At 44.9% G+C, this 20,450-nt stretch overlaps 1 protein-coding gene across 8 annotated transcripts in view; it reads right to left on the reverse strand.

The window, feature by feature from the left end:
• Pknox2 (PBX/knotted 1 homeobox 2) overlaps positions 1 to 20,450 on the reverse strand; it is a 277,182-nt gene that overhangs the window by 201,542 nt on the left and 55,190 nt on the right. For all 8 annotated transcript variants that reach the window (XM_058575290.1, XM_046432801.2, XM_058575289.1 and 5 more), the window contains exon 2: positions 3,544 to 3,613. The gene's annotated coding sequence lies outside the window, so the exon portion shown is untranslated. The remainder of the gene's footprint in view (positions 1 to 3,543; positions 3,614 to 20,450) is intronic.

Below are 20,450 nucleotides of genomic sequence, written 5' to 3' on the forward strand. Positions count from 1 at the left end.
CAGAGGGTGTGGTAGAGGGAAAGGAAGAAAAACAGAAGGCTTGAGGGGCCAGGAAGCAAGGGAAACCAAAGAATTTCCCTTGTCCAATGAGCCCCTTATAGCCTTTTAAACCCTGATCTGTGGTTGAAACCCACCCCAGCTTGGAAAGCCATGGCAATAGAGATGGGGGGAGTGTGGATGCAAACCAAGTGTCAAGGTTTGTGGAGTCCTGGGTCACAGGTCTAAGACCCCTCCAGACCTGACTCTTCAAGCTGTGGGTTGCAAACCAGATATGCTCTCGCTGTGATAGACTGGCAGATAGAGGTTTCTACCCATTGAAGGGCCTCCTAGCCTCACCACATCCCCAACCCTGAAAGCCTAGCTTGACTTTGAGAGGCCCTTTAAACTCAGACGTGCAGAGTCAAAGGGGAATTTGATTTATCTAAAGCAATCCCCACCTCCTTTTGTGGTGCTGGAGATTGTGCATGTTAGGCTACATCCCCAATCTACTTTGTTTTTTATTTTAAGACATGGTCTTCCTAAATTGCCTATGCTGTCCTCAAACTTGCTATCCTACATCAGCCACCTGAGTAGCTAAAATTATAGGCATTTGCCATCATGCCCAGCTTACCCATCATCATGCAAGAGGGAGCACATCACTTCCCAGGAAGTCCTTTTCACTTTTACTGGGAAATAGATAAGGCAAGTTGTACCAGACTGCTAGCAGATATTTGACAAATACTAGATGTAGTAGACTCTAGTTTCCAAAGATGGCTGCAACACGTAATTGGTCCTCAGTATCCATGGATTCCATATCCAGGGATTCAACCAACCATGAATTGAAAATATTTGGGGGGAAATTGCCACTATACTGAACATAGACAGTTTTATTCCTTGTCGCTGTGCCCTATACAATACAGCCTAACAACTATTTACTAGCATTTACATTGCATTAGGTTTTAGAAGTAATCTAGAGATGATTTAAAGTTATTCAGGAAGATGTGCATGGGTTATATACAAATACTACACCCACCATTTTATAAAAGGACTTGAGCATCCCCAGATTTTGGTATCAACAGGGGGTGCTGGAACCAATTTCCTGCAGATATGGAGGAACAAATATATATATCTCCTATCCCTCTTGCCCTATTCAGCATGATGTTGATGCTCCTTTGAGAGGTGGTAGTGACGATAAAGGGTTTATGTACCTTCTCTTTTATTAGTTGTAGATAGACATAATAACTGTATTTTATTTATTTATTTTTTATGTGGTGCTGAGGATCAAACCCAGTGCCTCACTGTGCTCTATGCAAGCTCTCAGCCACTGAGCCCCCACCCCAGCCCTGTTCCTTCTCTTAAACCTAGATGACCCTTGCACCTATCCCCATCAGAGGATTTGAGAGGATGCAATGTGGGTGGTGCTGCTTGACTTCAGGGAGTAGGTCATAAAAGGCAAAAGAGTTTCTGCCTGGCTTCTGCTCTTTCTCAGGAGGCTTCTCTTGGGAATCAGGCAACCATAATGTCAGGAAGCCCAGGCCACAGGGAAAGGTCACATGGGTCTGGCTAGCTAAGGCCTTAGCCAATGGCTGGCATCAAAGCTCAGAATGACAATGATGAGTGAATGAGTGTTTGGATGCTTCCAGCACCCAGCTTTTGAGTTGCCCCAGCTGAAATCTGAGGCCTGGTGCAACAGAAATGAGCTGGAGGTGACCAGTCCCCATCTAACATTCCCTGCTCACAGAATAAACGTCTTGCAGCTACTGTGTATTTGGGGATGGTTTGTTACACAGCCTAGTAACTGTGACAGTACTGGAATTAAATTGGAATGTTTGCTGTTTCCCAATCAAACCCAGCCCTCACTGGTCTTCTCTAAATCTACAGACTTTGAAACACGTCCTCCTCACCTGGTGCCCGCAGCTCTGTGCCCGCCTCCTCTCCCCTTCTTACTCCCCCTCCAAAAGGCAGCATCCTCAACACCCATGTGGCTTTGGCAAGTTACTGCCTGAAAAATCATTTGAATCCTCCCCATTTCAGAGCTCTGAAGAAACCTGCTTTTCCTGGTTCCTCACTGCAGGTCCAAGAGTGTCCCTGTGAAGGAGCTTTCTCTGGGTGTGGGTGACCCAGTGCTGAGGTGCTCAGCTGCCCTCCAAGACAGGGAGGGAAGGTGCAGACCAATCCTCCTCCCCCTACTCTCAGCTCCCATAAAGGTTCACGCTCAGCTTGCTCCTCATACTTGACTTGACTTATGAGGTCCCTCTAACCTCCGGTGCGAGGAGACATCGATTCTCACAAAGGTCATTATCTCCTACTCTGGCTCCCCCACCCACCTCCAGCTCCATCTCTAGGCAGGCTTTCCTGGAACAGGATGGAGGGAGGCACCCTTCCCTACCCCCTCGGCCTGGGGAGCCGACCACTCCAGAGCCTGGGCTGCAGAGGAGGTGCCTTGGGAGCCCAGGCCCGTCAATCACAGAGGCGACCATCACTGAATTGCAGGCCATTAGGCGGGAGGCCGGCGCCCTGCTCACTCACCAGGCAGTCATCGGCAGGATGTTAGCCGATCACAGGGCGGCCATTCTTATGATTTATTCAAATACTCATTACAGTCAATCTATTTTTACACAGAGGTGAAGATGTGCGCTGATAACGGTTAATCATTTATAATTCCATGGACTGGTTGGAAGCCAATGTACTATCAAAGTCACAGCAGCAGCAGCAGCTTAGTCGCAGGTAGTCCTGGAAGCAGGGTGGAAGAGCCATGCCTGCCCTGGACAACCCAGCCACACAACTGATGGTCACCAAGTGGCAACCAGGTTGAGGGTGCAGTGTGCACACAAAGTGGGATTCCAGACTTCACCCTCTTAGAGCTCACAGCCTTGCTGGAGAGAACACAGTAAAGTGCTGTCCAGAGGAGTGAGCAATGGTGAATGCTGCAGAATGTCAGAAGAGGAAAAATCACTTCTAGCTGGGTTACCAAAAAGGACTCCACTAAGAAGGCTGGAAAGTGGCCAGGCCCTACAGGTGAGCAAATTCTTGCCAAGTTGGGGGGACCCATAAGCCTGTCTGCAGTGGAGCTCTTATTGGAAGATGAAAGGGAAATGCTCAGTATTATTTCCTTTATCCTCCTTCACACCTCCCCAGAAATAACCAGATGCAAAAGCAAGTCTGGGTTATGAACTTGGTCCAGTTTGGAGACTGATGTTACCTCTTCCTCCTTTTGCTGACCCTGCAAACTCAGCCTATAGGCAGTAGTGGCTGAGGTCTGGCTTGGCCTTACAAAAAACTCAAGAGCTTCCTTCCCCAGCTCTCATGACACACGTAACACATCAAGTCCACCTTAATGCCCAATCAATACAGTCTAATTAAATAGCATGTCATATTACAGGGCTTCTTTGTCACATTCAGACATAATCTAATTAGAACTCCACTGTATTTTACATTCTGACTAGCTCATTGTTGAGTGTTTCTCTTGCACATTGCGTGGCTGTTAAAGATCAGGTCCAGGGCTGGTGTTGAACCCATAACCTTATTGAGTCAGCATGGAAAATGCCAATCAAAGTTACTTACAGTTCAGAGCCCCTTTTCTAGTGAGCAGCATGGAGGACAGAGAGCTTCAGGGTCCTGCTCCAGACTTCACCTGCCAATAAAAGAAAACATCTTTATAGACTGTATGAGATTCTGCTGGGGTGAGAGCAAGAGGGGATGGGGTTGACCCAGAGGTGGATCTGCTCAAGAGCAAATCTGGAGCTGGCAACTCTCCTACAGCGCTGAGTGGTAAAGTTTTCTGGCAAAGGACTCCTGGTGCAAAAGGATTATGGTTTTAAGAGCTAACCAAAACAGAGAAACTGGATCATACCCTCCTCTGGGTGCTCGGTGCCTCAATTTCTTTTGAGTTTCTCTCCTTGCCCTAAAGAAATCCCAGAGAAAAGAGGGTTCAGAGCTGTTGAGTACCCCAAGCTGTCCAAGGCAATAGTCATTACTGGAGCTTCTCAACTGATTAAAGATCCTATCCAGGGGGACAGAGCTGAGGGGTCCCTCAAAATCACACAACCTAGACAGGGAATGCTGCACAGAGCAAACAAACGACGAAACTGATCCTGTTATGATCCTGGTATTTATGGTGGGAAAATGAAAGCCTGGTGGCAGGAGGAACTTTCAGGTAAAATGAAGAGTCCAGGTGGGTGGGAAGGCAAATGTGCATGGCAAAGAATTATGGGAACAATATGGAAAAATCAAAACCCTGACTACTTTTAATTCTCTTCTTGGGATAAAACAATAATTAAAAGGCTGGGGATGTGGCTCAAGCAGTAGCGCACTCGCCTGGCATGTGTGCGGCCCGGGTTCGATCCTCAGCACCACATACAAACAAAGATGTTGTGTCGGCCGAAAACTAAAAAATTAAAATTCTCTCTCTCTCTCTCTCTCTCTCTCTCTCTCTCTCTCTCTCTCTTAAAAAAAAAACAATAATTACAAAAAAGTACGGGTTAATAGGTATCTGCTCCATGATCTAAACTTGCTAGGAATAAAATCTATAGGTCCTACTAGAAAAACATTGCTGTCACATCACTGGGGAAATAAGATTATCCATCTGAAACAATACCAGACCAGACATCACTATTAAAAAGTTGTGCTTGGGGCTGGGATTGTGGCTCAGCGGTAGAGCACTCGCCTAGCACAGGCGGGACCTGCGGATTCGATTCTCAGCACCACATTAAAAAAAATAAAGGCATTATGTTGTGACCATCTAAAAAAAAGATTCTCTCTCTCTCTCTCTTTAAAAAAAAAAAAGTTGAGCTAGGATGGATGCAGTGGCACAAGCCTATAATCCCAGTGGGTTGGGAGGTTGAAGAGGATGATTACACATTCAAGGTCAGCCTCAGCAACTTAGACCCTTCAGCAACTTAGTGACACCCTGTCTCAAAGTAAAAGAAAATTTAAAAGGACAAAAGGTAAAGTGGTAAAGGTAAAGATGCTCAGTGGTAAGGTATCCGTGGGTTAGATCCCCTGTACCAAAACATAAATTATAAAAATAGAAGTTGTCGGGGCTAGGCTGTGGTTCAGCAGTAGAGCCCTTGCCTGACATGTGTGAGGCACTGGGTTCGATGCTCAGCACCGCATATAAATAAATGATCAAAATAAAGGCCCATTTAAAAAAAATAAAGGAATCTCTTTTAAAAAAAATAGAAGCTGTGCTAAACTGCACGATAGAGACAATTGTCTCTTTCTCTCTCCATAGAGAAATGAAGTTGGTGGGAATTGAAGCCATTAAGAGAATTTTTATGGGGAAGTAGAATTTAAGTGGGACCTTGGAAGACTGGGGTAGGAGGACTTGGCTGGAGAAAGGGAGGCAGAGGGTTGCTGGTAGAGAGAGTTTGAATGTTGACTGCCCCTGCAAACCAATGGCCCGTGTGTTAAAGGCTTGGTTTCCAATGTGGGACTATGTGAGGTGTAGAAGCTCTAAGAGATGAGGACTAGTGGGAGGTTTTTAGGTCACTGGAAGTCCTTGAAGATATTGTGGGACTGTGGTTTCTTTCTCCTTGTCTTCTGCTGCCCTGTCATCAGGTGAGTGGTGTTGTTCCACCATGCACTCCCACCATGGTGTTCTGCCTTACCATAGGCCCAAAGCAAAGGGGCCAACCAACCATAAAGTGGAACCTCCGAAACTTAGGGCCAAAATAAACCTTTCTCTTTATAAGTCGATTGTCTCAGGTATTTTACTATGGTAACAGAAAACTGACACAGAGGACATGACAAAGAAGGGGAGCAACCTGAGCAAAGGCAAGTGGGGAAAGCATGGAGGCCCCGTGACAGCACAGAGATTGGTATATCTGAAATATAGCAGAGAAAGAAATAATCCCAGTTAAGAAAGAATGGCCAGAGAATCCAGGACTCCAAGCATCAAGCCAGAGAAATCAGTCTGGGCTATGAGGTCCTAGAATTACTTGAGGTTTTTCCATAAGGAAACTGTAAGATGTAGTGCCCCTCACCTGCACCCTTTAGTATTTCTCCTTTAAATAAGACAAGAGAGAGAGATCTTGGAAGAAGGTGGAATTTCAATGAGAAGATTTAGGTATGGGATCAAGCTTAGTGGTGCATGCCCATAATCCCAGCTACTCAGGAGATTGAGGCTGCAGGATTGAGAGTTTGAGGTCAACCTGATGAACTTAGCAAGATCTTGGCCCCCACAAAATAAAGTTTCAGACATAAGATATAGTGAAATGTGCTCCTGGAAATAAATTGTCACTCTTTTCCATAATGATATCCTCCAAGCAAAAGCTCTTCCTCTGAATCTGTTTACTAACGCCTGCATGATGAAGGTTCTCTGTTCATAGAGGTAACTCACAGACAAAGCCAGGCCACCAACTTGAGTAATTGAGGAAAAGTGCCATTTCTTATGCATCATTATGTCCCCAGAACCTAGCAGAGTGCCCAGCATGAGTCATGTTCTGAGTAAATATCTATTGAAATGCTCCAACCAGGATCTATAACCAGCACCTCAGAACCAGCCCTGGGTTGGCAATGGGTTCCAACTGTGTCATTCTCAACCACTCACTTATTACTACTGAGCACTGCATGCACTCAGTACACAAACCTCTATGTGAAATTACATGGAGCTGTTTGCCCTGTCTCCACCTTCTGTGACTGTCCACCTGAGACACCAGCATCTTGGAAGAAGATATGGCAGCCTTTCTATTTGCACATGACACAAAAAGGGAAACTCCTGTGCTGGAGGGATGGATTCAAGAATCAAAAAGCTTTGAACATGCTGAAGGAGGGACCAAAACTAAAAAGTCCATTTTTTTCTTTACCATTTTTAATTTCTTATATAATAATATCGTGACAACCACGAATGAAATAATTTTGAAAGTAAGGAACAATTGTCCACAATCTCACTCATACCCATCCAATTATATTCTATGTCCACATGCAAATCCACCTTTTTCACAAAATCGTAGCAAAAGATTTGACGTGTGTGTGTGTGTGTATACACACACACCAAACCTGCCTCTCGTATTCAAAAATTGCAGATGGGCATGGTGCCTACACCCACAACCCTAGCTATTCAGGAGGTTGAAGGAGGAAGATTCTAAGTTCAAGATCAGCCTGGGTAATTTAGTGAGACCTGTCTAAAAATTTTTTAAAAAATAAATAAAAAGAGTTGTGTATGTAACTCAGTGATAGAGCATTCCTGGGTTCAATCCCCAGTACTGGAAAAAAATAATGCTAGAAAAGGTTGGCCTGATTGAGGGGGAAAAAAAAACTGAGTTATTTGAGTTAAATGCAACCCAGGATATGGAATTGCTGCATCTCATTAAATGTGACCTTGGGTTGCACTAATAGCAATACAGTGTCCAAATTGAGGGCATGGATGATCTCCCCCACTTTGGACTTGTCAACCCATATTAGTTCTACATGCAGTTCTGACATATTTGAGAGCAATGAGTAGAAAAGTGAGGTGGAGAAGCTGTCCAGTTGTTAAATTGTGTGTAAATTCTAGTGGTTAAAAGTGTAAGATCTGGAATCATATTGTAAGTCCCATCTTGACCAAGGACAAGCTCCTTTACTCCTCCGTGCCTTAGTTTTTCATCTGTAAAATAGGCCTAATGAAAGTGCACTTCTGGGCTGGTAGCTCAGTGGTAGAGCACTTGCCTAGCGAGCATAGGCCCACGGTTCGATTTCCAGCAACACACACACAGAATAAAAAGAAAAAAGTTTAATTTACTAGAGTGGTTGTAAGCATTGAATGACCTCATATAATCTAAGATGCTTATAATACTGAGGACCTCACACAGAATAAGCATTCACTAAATGCCTGCTATTATTATTGCTTTCATTATTAGGAGGCTGTGAGGTAGAAAACATGGTAGAAGTAACTACAGGGGTATCTTCATTTGTCCTTCTGTAATATTACCTATTGGTCCTAACTGTATTGACTAAAGCAATGTGTTCCCTCTTTCTCATGGTAGTTCTCCAAATATTTGAAGAAACTATGTGAATGAGGGACTGCAATATTCTAAAAGGTAAGATTGAGACTAACTGTGGACCTTAGAGAAGGCCAATCTTTAGTTGAACAGAAGAAGGAATACTCTGGCAATAAGAATTATCAAATGGGCTGGGAATGTGGTTCAATGGTAGAGAGTTTCCCTGGCATGTGTGAGTCCTTGGTTCCAACCCCAACCCTGGAGGGAAAAAAAAAAAAAAGAACCATTGAAAATTGAGTCATGATTCCTGGAAAAGTAGTGAACTTCCAATATGGGAAGGATAATCCTGCATTGGGTAAGAAGTTACTTCATTGCATCATTTCCCAGATTTGGATTTCAGTCATTAGTAAAATGCATTCAACGTTGGATAGGGTTGATAAAAGTTAGATTTTGATAAAACATTAATAGTGTCTTCTTTTATCATCATTCATAAAGTTCTTCAACCCCCAAAATGAGGACAAAAACATGACAATGAAGAGCCATCCCTTTACCAGGTGTGGTGACACATGTCTGTAACCCCAGCAATTTGAGAGGCTGAGGTAGGAGGATCACAAGTTCAAGGCCAGCCTCCGCAACTTAGCGAGGCCCGAAGCAACTTAGGGAGACTCTGTATCAAATAAAAAATAAAAAAGGCTGGAGATGTGTCTCAATGGCAGGGCACTCTTAGGTTCAATCCCTGGTGCCACAAAAAAAAAAAAAAAGAGGAAGGAGGAGGAGGGGGGAGAGGGGAGGGGAAGGGGGAGAAGGAGAAGTAGAAGTCCATCCTTTGAATTGAATAACTAGAAAATCATAAAAAGCATATTTTTTCTCTCTCAGTATTTCTCCATTTCTCTCTCTCTCACACACGTGCACGTGCTACTTCACCATGCTGTCTTTATCTATCATTCATCATCATGAACCAGTTGGAGAAGTTTCCCCAGGACTGACTGGTGGGTGCCTGGGCACCACTCATGTGCACATTTTAGGGCTTTCTAAAGCTCACAGACTCTGATCCCGGCAGGCAAGCATGACAAAGGACTTTAGTCATGCAATAAGGCAACCAGAATTAGAACTTGTTCACCATGATGTTCACCATGATGTTCACCATCTTGTTCACCATGAAGATAAGATGGAAACATGAATGAGACAAACAATTCACATTTGTAGACATACAGGAGTTTGAGGAAAAGACAAATGAGGAGGGAGTTGTTAAATAATCATATTTGTTTGGATGAAAGGATGAGAGAGGGATAGAAAAAAGCTTCCCAGAGAAGACGGTACAGCAGAACTTGACTCAGCACCCTCAAGGTGGTTGTATGTGCATCCATGAAACACACCCAGAGAAGTCAGAGGGGGGAGGAGAGCTTGGGTGTAAAATGCACGAGCCATGGTCTAAGACAGAGAGCACTAGATAGATGTGGGTTCATACCCTGTCACTGACTTATTCTTTGATATTGGACAAGGACCCTTACTACTCTGTTCCTCAGTTTAACAATCTAAAAAGGATAGAGTTAGACTACTAGATGATTCACAAAACAAAATTCCATCTGATATCTATGTATGTCTGAGGTTATCCAGATTATCTACAGGGAATGCTTCTCTTCCTAAGGCAGCTTAGTATATCATTGTGGCTTAAGAGTAAAGAAGCTAGAGTCACACAGCTCTGGGTTCAAGCTGAAGTCCATCATTTGTATAACCTTAACCTCTATGATCCTCAATGTTCTCATATCTAAGATGGGGTACTAGAAGCATCTTTAAATGAGATAATAGATGCACAACATTTAATGCATTGCCTGGAACATATCAGTGACTTGATGGGTTTACTGTTGTTATTCTGTGTTATAAAACAAAAGCTGTAGCCAGGTGTGGTGGCACATGTCTGTGATCCCAGCAGCTCCAGAGAATGAGGCAGAAGGATCTTGAGTTCAAAGTGAACTTCAGCAAAAGCAAAGTGCTAAGCAACTCAGTCTCACTGAGACCCTCTCTGTCTCTAAATAAATACAAAAAAAGGGCTGGGAGTGGCTCAGTAATCAAGTGCCCCTGAGTTCAATCCCCCCCACAAAATATAAAATAAAATAAAGGCTGTCTAGCAATTAGAGAAATGCAAATTAAAACTACACTGAGATTTCATCTCATTCTAGTCAGAATGGCAATTATCAAGAACACAAGTAACAGCAGGTGCAATGGCCACACGCCTCTAATCCCAGTGGCTTGGGAGCCTGAGACAGAAGGATCACAAGTTCAAAGCCAGCCTCAGCAACTTAGTGAGGCACTAAGCAACTCAGTGAGACCCTGTCTCTAAATAAAATACAAAATAAGGTTCAAGATATGGCTCAGTGGTTGAGTGTCCCTGAATTCAACTCCCAGTACAAAAAAAAAAAAAAGAATACAAGTAATAATAAATGTTGACAAGGATGTGGGGGAAGAGATACACTCACACATTGCTTGTGGGACTGCAAATTGGTGCCACTCTGGAAAGCAGTATGGAGATTCCTCAGAACCACCACTGGACCCAGTTATCCCACTCCCACGGTTTATACCTAAAGGACTTAAAATCAGCATACTAAAGTGACATGGCCAAATCAAAGTTCATAGCAGCTCAATTCACAATAGCCAAGCTATGGAACCAATATTTCAATAGATGAATGGATAAAGAAATTGTGGTATATATACACAATGGAATATGACTCAGACTTCTGCTGGTAAATGGAAGGATCTAAAAACTATAATGCTCAGTGAAATAAGCTAATCCCAAAAACCCAAAGCTCGAATGTTCCCTCTGATATGCAGATGCTATCACACAACAGGTGGGGAGGGAAGAATAGAAGTTGGTTGGATTAGACAAAGGGAAATGAAGGGAAGGAAGGGGAGATGGGAAAAGGAAAGACAGTGAATTCAGCAGATGAATGGGGAAAAAGAGGCAAGTGAAAACTGACGACTTTGGCATTCATCTGCTGTGTGTGACAAGCTTTCCTGTTCTTAACCCAAACCAGAACTTGGGGATGAAAACCAAATTGTGACAACCCCTCCTTGAGCACCAACAGGCTCCCTGGATGCCCCCCTATAGGCATGGGACAAATTTTCCAAAGGGGAAAAAGAACTTCAATGGAAAACTCTGAGTCAGCCCATTCTAGAATGAAATGTCTGCAAGACCCCTGTCTCTCCAGACATGGTGCCTTGCATCTCTCCACCACGTCATCCACGTCACACACTTCTCCACCTGCAGTCCCTTGTCACAGATGACGTTTTGTAGTTGCTTTTACTTGTTCAATGAGACCACCAGTTAGACATTGAAGTCCCTGACCAGTGGGCTCTAATCGACATATAACTGAGTAAATGAATAAAGATATAATTACCTGGCTCTAAATATTTGGGTATTGAGTCTCTTACCCACTGGCTGGGAGGGCACTACATGGTCTTCCTCTAAGTCTGGTAAGCATAAATTCTAATTCCTCACCCATCCTCAACCCTCCGGGGCCACAGGCACACAGTTGCAGAGAACCTGCCAAAGGTCCCTCAATCACACTCCCCAGGCCCTACCCAAGCCCCACCCAAGCCCCACCTCCGACCTGGAGTCTGTACCTACAAATTTAAGTATGAATCTGAAATCCTGAAAGGACTCTTAACACTGATGGTTTTAATCCTGATGATTTTTCTACCTGGGAGAAGGAACTAGAGATGTGTTGGGTGTTCCTGGCCCATAGCCTCTCCCTGCTCTTGCCCATCTACCACCCATCCCAACCTCCTGCCCTGAGATCTTCCTGAAATACAAATGAGATCATATCCACCTCTCCTTAAAACCCTTCTAAGACTCCTTATTGCTTGGCAGAGGCTGCCAAATGGCAACCCCTAGGCTGACTCTTGCCTATCTGGTGTTTTTTAAATAAATTCTGCCTACATCTAAATGTTTGGGGAAATTTCACATTTAAAAATCCAGCCAGTTATGTACACCAAAATTTACCAATAAAAAAAACATGGAAAAAAAACTTTTTAAATAAAAATTCAGCTGTGTGTGGCAGTGCACACCTGTAATCCCAGTCATTAGGAGGCTGAGGCAGGAGGATCACAAATTTAAGGCCAGCCTGGGCAACTTGGTGAGACCCTCTCTCAAAATGAAAAAAAAAGGGGGGGGGGGCTGGGATGTAGCTCAGTGGTAGAGCACCAAAATAAAATAAAACTCAGATTTCCAACTTTTCACCCAAACTTAGGTTACTTAGCCATACCAACCCTGCATTTCCCCCGGTGATCATTGGATGGCGTTGGATATCTGCCACCCTCTTTGACAGGCACAAGTCCTCCAGTTTGTCCCCTAGAGAGAAGGCATGTGTTGCCTCTGAGTTCTCACAGGGTCAGGCACCTAGAGTCTGACTCTACCCCCTGCTGCCCTTCCCCCAACCCTACCACGGGCTGAGGAGCTTCCAGTTCAAGGTGGCAGCATGGAGTGGGTGGGGGGTGGCACAGGATGGCCTCAGCTGTGCTGTACCCAGCTGGAAGCCGAAGCAGGAGAGCCAGGAAGCACAGCACCGCTCCCACCTAGACCCACTGAGCATTCTGTCCTCTCGCCTCCTACACTCCTGGCTGGAACAGAGCCCAAAAGGTCTTTCTGCAGTTTTCCAGGAATGCCAGTGGCCCTGAGGCAGGTGCTGAACATGCCCACAGCACCCCCCCACACCTTCATTCTGGAGGTCCCCACCCTGGGCCTAGCCTCTCCCCACCCCCACCTCTGTGGTGGCATCCCCGCCCTTTATTTCCATCCCACTCTTCCTATCAAAGCCCTAACAGCACATATTTTGTTAATTGTACAAACCTAATGGGGGAATGCATTGGCAAAAAAGGGTAATGGCCATCAGACCAGCAATAAAACAAAATTAATGGCCCATAGGAAGAAATCATGTCCACTTAATCCCGGCTCTGAAACTCTAATAGAATAATGGAATACCAACCGAGGGTTTTTTCTCTCTATGCAGATTGCTTACACCATGTTAATCACTTGCAAAGCAGGCCACATACCACTCTGGCTCACATGACCCTCCAGGGAAAGTAGCAGACCAGAAACATTCAGTGCAAGGCTCATTACTGACATGCATCATCGCGGTAACACCTTTCCTCCCTCCCCCAGGTGACTCAGGGACAGCCAGTGTGGGGCGTCATTGAGGGCCATCAGGTGTGGTGGGTTGGAAAGCAAGACACAGAATACCTAATAATAGCAAGTATTTATTGAGTGTTTACTATGTGCCAGACTCTGGGCTAGCTAAGCACTTTCTATATGCTATACTTCTGCATATCCCATTCTCAGTCTCTGTAGCTGCATGGTGCTCTAAGGTAGCCACTAGCCACATGTGGCTCTTTAAATATAAATTCTAATTAATTAAAATGTAAAATTCGGTCTCCAATCTCACAAGCCGGATTTCAAGTGCTCAACTGCCACATATGGCTAATGGCTGTTGCACCAGACTGTCAACCCCTTTTCAAATGCACAGAAAAGTTACGTGGCTTGGCCAATGTCAAACTGTTAGTTAGTGGCACAATTTGGTACTATAATCCAGATCCCCTGATCAGTGGCTACAAGAAAGGACAGAGCCACATCCAGGCCCACAGGTGGCACGTGAGAAGGAGCAATGTCTCCTTCAACCTTCTGGGAAAGTCCTGGGGCTGACTGCAAGCATCTGGGATGAGCCTGAAGACACTGCTCTACAGAAAATCAGGGAGGGAAGAAGTGAGGGCAGCCTGCGCCTAGAAATTGCAGTGATTAAAAGCATGACATTTGATGCCACTATCTTTTGGGAATATAGTAAAGCAGTATTGATTACAATTAAAAATACACATACACTTGGATTGAGCAATTTCATCTTGAAAATATATCCTAAAGAAAGAAAAGTATTGATAAATAATGGTAATGCAACATTGTCTGTAGTGGAGAGAAGCAAAAAACCCAGAAATGGATGGATAACGTGGTACAACCATATTGTAGATAGATGTAACTGTTAAAAAGAGCCAGTCAGATCTACATTCTTCACTATCCGAGATGGCCATGATGTCCAAAGAAAAATAAGTAGCAGAGTGATTTAGGCAGTGTGATTCCATTTTTGTAAAAACAGAGAAGCCTCTAGAAAGGGTTTATCGATTTGCAGGGGTTTGTGTGAACACAAGAGCGTGTGGATGGGTACAGACCAGGGTGTTCATATTGGTGCTGACCAAAGCTCTTGTTTTTAGTGGATCTTTGCCTTTTTTCACTAGCTTCAGTGAGCGCTGCCACTTTTATGATTTTTGAAAAGAAATTTAATATAATTAAAACATGGATAAAAAAAAGGAGGTTTGACTCAAAGAAGCAGTCTTACTAGCTGTATGGCCTTAGTTAGGCAAGATCCTTAATCCTTCTCAGACCTAGTTTCCTTACCTGGAAATTGTTAACAAAATTATATCATGAAGCTGTGGGGAGACTGATGGAAAATTAATTAATTTCTATCACCATCATGCTACTCTATCATGCTACTCCACGGGCCTTTTCATTTCCTACCCAGTACACAGAGATAATTCCCGTTCATCCATCCTGGGCTCTCTCATAGCACTTGAATCTATACCACTAAGGGCTCCTATATTTTGCATGATACTATAGTTGGAATATGCATATCTCCCCAGCAGATTATAAGTGACTTGCAAGTAGGTGCAGTTGCAATCACTCATTTGTTCCCTTAATAATTGTGTCCTACGTATGTATAGCAGACACTGTGCCTGATAGAGGAAATACAGCAACAAACAAAGCAGAGAGCTCACATTCGAATGAGAAGGAAAAAACTATAAATAGAAAGAAAAAAGATATATATAGTATAGCCAGGCCTGGTGGCACATGTCTGTAATCTCAGCAACATGAAAGGTTGAAGCAGGAGGATCACAAGTTTGAAGCCAGACTCAGCAAATTAGTGAGACCCTGTCTCAAAATAATAATAAAAAGGACCAGAGATGTAGCTCAATGATAAAGTGCCCCTGGGTTCAATTCCCAGCAATCCCCCAAACAGACACACACACACACACACACACACACACACAGTGTGTCGGGTGATGATAAACACAAAGAAGAAAAATGCAGCAGAATGTGGAGATGGCAGTGACAAGGAGGGAAGGGTGGGCATTTGAGGTAGTGGGGTCAGGAAAGCCCTGTGAGTTCTCTGAGAAAGTGCTCTTTGTGGCACTTGCCACAGGCCCAGTAAGATCAGCAGTTGCCCAAAAGACGTTAGTTGAAGAATAAAATAAAACAGAATTGAGGTAGGGCAGAGAATAATTAAAACAACTTAAAAACATGTCTCCACTTCTGGGTATATGACATGGGCCCCAAAACATCGGAAACAGAGACTCAGATGCCCTTACACGGCCAGCAACACTCACCACGACAGCCAAAAGATGGAAGCAACCCCAGTGTGTGTTGACAGATAAATGGATAAGCAGAATGTGTTTGCTATGGTGTGGGTCTCAATGTCCCCCAAAGGCCTGTGTGTTGAAGGCTTGGTTACAGCACATGGCACCACTGGGAGGTGGTAGAACTTTTAGGAGGTGGGGCCTAGGGGGAGGAAGTTAAGTCACTGGGGGAGTGCCCCTGAAAGGGATATTGGTCTTTTCCTCTCTTTGCTTCCCAGCTGCTGTGAGGTAAATACATCTCTACCATGTGCTCCTGCTATGATGTACTCTGCCACAATCCTAAAGCAGCATGACAAAGCAACCATGTGCTGAAACCATGAGCCAAAATTAACCTTTTCCTTTATTAAGGTGATTTTCTCTGGTATTATATCTCGGTGACAGAAAGTTAACACAATGGGAATATTATTCAGCCTGAAAAAGGAAAGAAATTCTGACACATCCAACATGGATGAAGTTCAAGGACATTACGCTAAGTGAAATAAACCAGTCACAAAAGGACAATATTCTTTGATTCCATGTACACAAGTTATCTAGAGTAGTCAAATTCCTAAAGACAGAAAATAGAATGGCGGTTGCCAGGGATGAGGGTGGGGTGGGGTGGATGGGGAGTTGTATTTAATAAGGACAGAGTTTCAGTTTTGCAAGATGAAAAGAGCTCTGTGGATTGATGGTGATAATGATCGTGCAGCAATGTGAATGTATTTAATGCCACTGAATGATGCACTTAGAGATAGTTAAGATGGCAAATTTTATGTTACGTGTATTTTACCACAGTTTAAAAATGTGTTGTGCTATTAACTTCTTCCAGTTTCTATCAGGAAAAAGAAAGAGCCCGGGGTCTTAAAGAGCAGGAAAAGAAGCAGCTGGAGCCTGGAGTCCCTGAAGCCACAGTGGGGTGACCCTAGAGGGGAGGCTGGAGGGAAGGACCAGCCTGGGTTCTTGGTTGACTCCTCCCACAGATGTAAACAGCTGGCCCACATGCCAAGGGGAAGGCAGAGGTCCCTGGTGGCATCTGAGCCAAGGTGACTCTGAAGAGTGGGTGCTAGAAAAGTGAGACAAGATTTAGGATTAAAAAAAAAAAAAAAAAAGGAAACAGTCTGGTGGGGGAAGGGACAAAGGACTCCAGACTGAAAGGAAAGGCAGTTCTAGAAACATCCATAGCAATAAACCATGCACAGGAAATCTAAAAGAAAAATAGGGCTGGGGATGTGGCTCAAGTGGTAGCGCACTTGCCTGGCATGCGTGCGGCCCGGGTTCGATCCTCAGCACCACATACAGACAAAGATGTTGTGTCCGCCGAAAACTAAAAAATAAATATTAAAATTCTCTCTCTCTCTTTCTCTCTCTCTCTTTCTCTAAAAAAAAAAAAGGAAGAAATCTAAAAGAAAAAGGAAGAGGAGGCTGAGAAAAAGATTAGGGATCTTGACTCCTGTTCTGATGTAACGTGAGCAGCTTGTTCTGATGTAACGTGAGCAGCTTGGTAGGTTAGAGTTTAGGCAGGACGGAGGGATGACCTTTCACAGCCCTAGGACCCTGTGAACAAAACCCTAACTCTCTGGGCCTCGGTTTCGTCATCTTTTGAATCACATGGCTGGACCAGAGCAAGAGGGACATTAAGGTTCTAGGGGTACTCAAGACCCTCAAAATTTTATCCAGAATGGTATTTGTGTTTACAAATTGCACTGAGATTTTTGAGGAGTCCACTTAGAGGTTACGAATCAGGGAAAAGATATTTATCAGGTTCACATACAGTCAGAAAGTCCTAAGATTCCAAGAAATTTTGGATTAAATACCAATAAATCTTCGGGCCTCAAATAAATCCAGATGTTAATTCCTGGCTTGCTTGCAACACAGAGATACTGTAAAAATGAAATGAAAATGATATACTTTGAAATTTTAGATTATGTCTCTCATGCAAGTAAATATTCTTATTGTAATGCTTGTTTCATTGGAAGCCAGAGAAATTCTGGGCCAGGCATCAAGGAAGGGGAAAGAAACTGGCTCCCGTTTTGGGAACAAAGACTGCATGATAAAGGGAGGTGGATCTGCTACAGGATGACCCTTGGCCTTCCTCATTTGGTTAGAAATGTAGAGGCCCTTAATTCCCCTTGTGGAGCCGGGGTCTGGCTTGAAAGACAAGTAAATACAGCCTCCCGGGGAGGTGCAGCCCAGGGCAGAACAAATGCATCCCTTTGTGCTAACAAGTCCTCATCCTACATCTGGCTTTACTTTGGAGGGAATTCTCCACCATGTGTTAGAGGAAAGTGACAGTCTGAGGATGCGGCAGGAGAAACAGCACAGAGGACAGTATTTAGACACCAGAGAGCAAGACCCGGACTGGAAGCCCGCATAATGACTAAACCAGGGTCACCAGGCCAAGGGGGACAACTGCACAGGAGGCAGCACCCACCTCTGTCCAGGAGTGAGCCTGCCAGAGACAGAGGTCCAGGGGAAGCTCAGAGAGGGTTCAGTGCAGAAGCCAGTGTTAGAATGGGGCACAGCTGGCCCTGGACAGTCAGAGATCTTCTATTTCAGCCTCCTCCTTTCACATTTGAGGACATGATGGCGGGGTGGGGGGGGGGGATTTATTCAGGGAATCCAGGAATGGACACCAGATCGGGAATTCCATTCACTCGATTTCAACTTGAGTGTCAGACCTAGGCTGCGGATCAGTGATGAAAAACAAGTCCAGTGCCCTGACCTCAGTGAGCTTATAGTCTAGAGGGAGAGAGAGACCACCAGTTGATTGGGGGATTAAGTATAATCCTGCAGCTATGTGAGGACCACAGAAGTTTCTCCCTCCCAAGTATTTCCAGAGCTACCTAGTAACAGCTCCCCTTTGGAGCAGCTCCATCCAGATAGATGGAAGGGTGGGGTTAGCCACTTTTCCTTGACCAGTGCTAAAGGAAATAGAAATAATTTTGTTCCAAGCCAAGCCAAGAATCATCCACATCTTGGAATGGCCGGCCATGGGGCCATCAGAGAGCCCTGGAGGGCTCAGCATCAGTGAGGAGAGAGCCAAACCCCACTCCAGCCATCCAGCCACAGGCCTCTCCAAATGGCACCATAGCACTTCCCATTCATTAAGTCCTAACTTGCCTCCAGGGGCTGGTCTTGAATATTGTTTCATAAATAACTTAACAGGGCTCCAGCTTGTTCAGCTGGGGTTAGGCAGATGTGCACAGCTCTGGAGGATTATGAGGAAATTTGGCTGTGTTGAACGGTTCTGAGATGCTGATTCTCTGCAGAGGGTGGCTCAGTGGAGAAGGCTGGTGTCCCCACCTGGATCCCCAGATCACAGCAGGATGCTGAAAGAGCATTTGTTCCCAATTGTTCTTAGCCACTAATTTGGCTCCAGGGTATAACACCAATCTGAGAACAAACGGAGTAGGAAAACTGTGCTTTTCCTAAGGAGGCCCAATTTTGCCATAAACAGGAGAGGACCTGGGAGGTTTCCTGAATTCACAGCAAAGGACCTCAGCCTCTGGGCTCCCGGCAGGGCCAGCAGCTCCAATCTCCATTCCGAGTCCCCCCCGGCTGCACTGCCATCTGCCGAGCCTCACCTGCTCATTGCTCCTCTGAGGTGCCTCCAGCAGAGACAGATTACTCTGATGGCAGGTAGATAAAATGGGGTCCCTTGCTAGCAGTAACTACCCAGAACAATCTCTCTCCTGTGCAGCTGATGGTCTCCACCTGGCACCTGCCAGCAAAAGAGCTTGCAGGTGGCAGGGACTAGGGGGGTTGGCACGGGCAATTCTGCCATGCACAGAAGGGACTCTGAGGGCCTCCTCAAGGCAGGACTTGCTCAGAGGGCCCTCTGTCGGGCTGCAGTAAGGTCAGCTTGTGGCGCCCATCAGGAGAAGACACAAACGACACTCTGTTTCTGGCAGACGGAAGAGCTAGCACCCTCCAGGGGCAAAGGGGAAGAGCTGGTGAGCAAGGCCGAGCCTCAGCTGCATGATGTGAAAGATTGTCAGTAAACAAGAGGCTCCTCTCATAGTTAAATTGCCTTCTTGTGGCTTAAAATAACAAAATCAGAGAACTTTCAGTGTGACGCTCTGGAAAGCAAAGTAGCAGATAGAATGCTTTTCACCAACGCTGGCAGCTTTTACTCACAAACTCCCTGCAGGTATGTCACAGTTTCTCTGACAAAAAAAAAAAAGTGCCTGCCTCGCCAGCCTGTGATTTAGCTATTCAATAATCTCATAAATCCAACTTCGAATAAAAGTACTGGAAAGGGAGCAATTTTTTAAAATCTCTGAGCAGTCAAAATACATGTCGCAAAATCTCTGCACTAAAGTTTATGAACCTTATTCAGAAGGGAAGTGCTCAAGCCCTCGCTTATGGCTTTTTTACTTTGATTTTGCACACATTTCTAACAGCCTGTTATCTGATGTCTTGGGCCTCAGCTGATTAATACAGGGGGCTTGGGATTCTCCAGAGGCAAACCAAGGGCCTGGGGGTTTGGCCAAAGTGGGACCCACAAGGCAATCCAGGAGTCAACTGATTAGGAGGATGAGAGGCTGTCTGCTGGCACAGCGTGTAAATTGTCCTTGGGGCACCTTAGCCATCTGAAAGACACCAACTGCAGCTCTGTGACGGTTCCAGGATTCTGGTTCTTCCTGGAGGCTGCCTTGTGCTTTTGGAAGTTGCACACATTTGTTCCTAGATGGTTTACTCATTCAACAGGCATTGATGCTGTGGGTGCAGGGTCACCCAACATTTTGATGAGATGCACACACATACAAACACTCACACACACACCACACACCAGGTGCATGTATGACACATAATAAGCTCAACACATGCATGTTTGCAGATGTTAGAAAAGGCATTTGGGATAAGAAAGGGTAAGCCCGCCAGACTGTCCTTTAACCCAGGCCCTGGGTACTTAAATGAGAATTCAGAATTCATGAGGAGGGGGCTATAATTATCCAGGATTCAGTGGAAAATGTCACATCACAAAAGACTTCAAACTGCTCCAACCAGAAAAACACAAAAGACAACACAGCCTTGGGCCTGGAAAAAAAAAATGTGGAGAAAAATCTTCCAAAGAAAGGCCTGGGTGTGGGGGTGGGTGGGGGTTCACAGCTAGGGGAG

Source organism: Marmota monax, unplaced genomic scaffold, assembly GCF_021218885.2.
Source record: "Marmota monax isolate L192 unplaced genomic scaffold, Marmota_monax_Labrador192_F-V1.1 WCK01_AAM20220418_F8-fsc00062, whole genome shotgun sequence".
NCBI classification, from domain to species: domain Eukaryota; kingdom Metazoa; phylum Chordata; class Mammalia; order Rodentia; family Sciuridae; genus Marmota; species Marmota monax.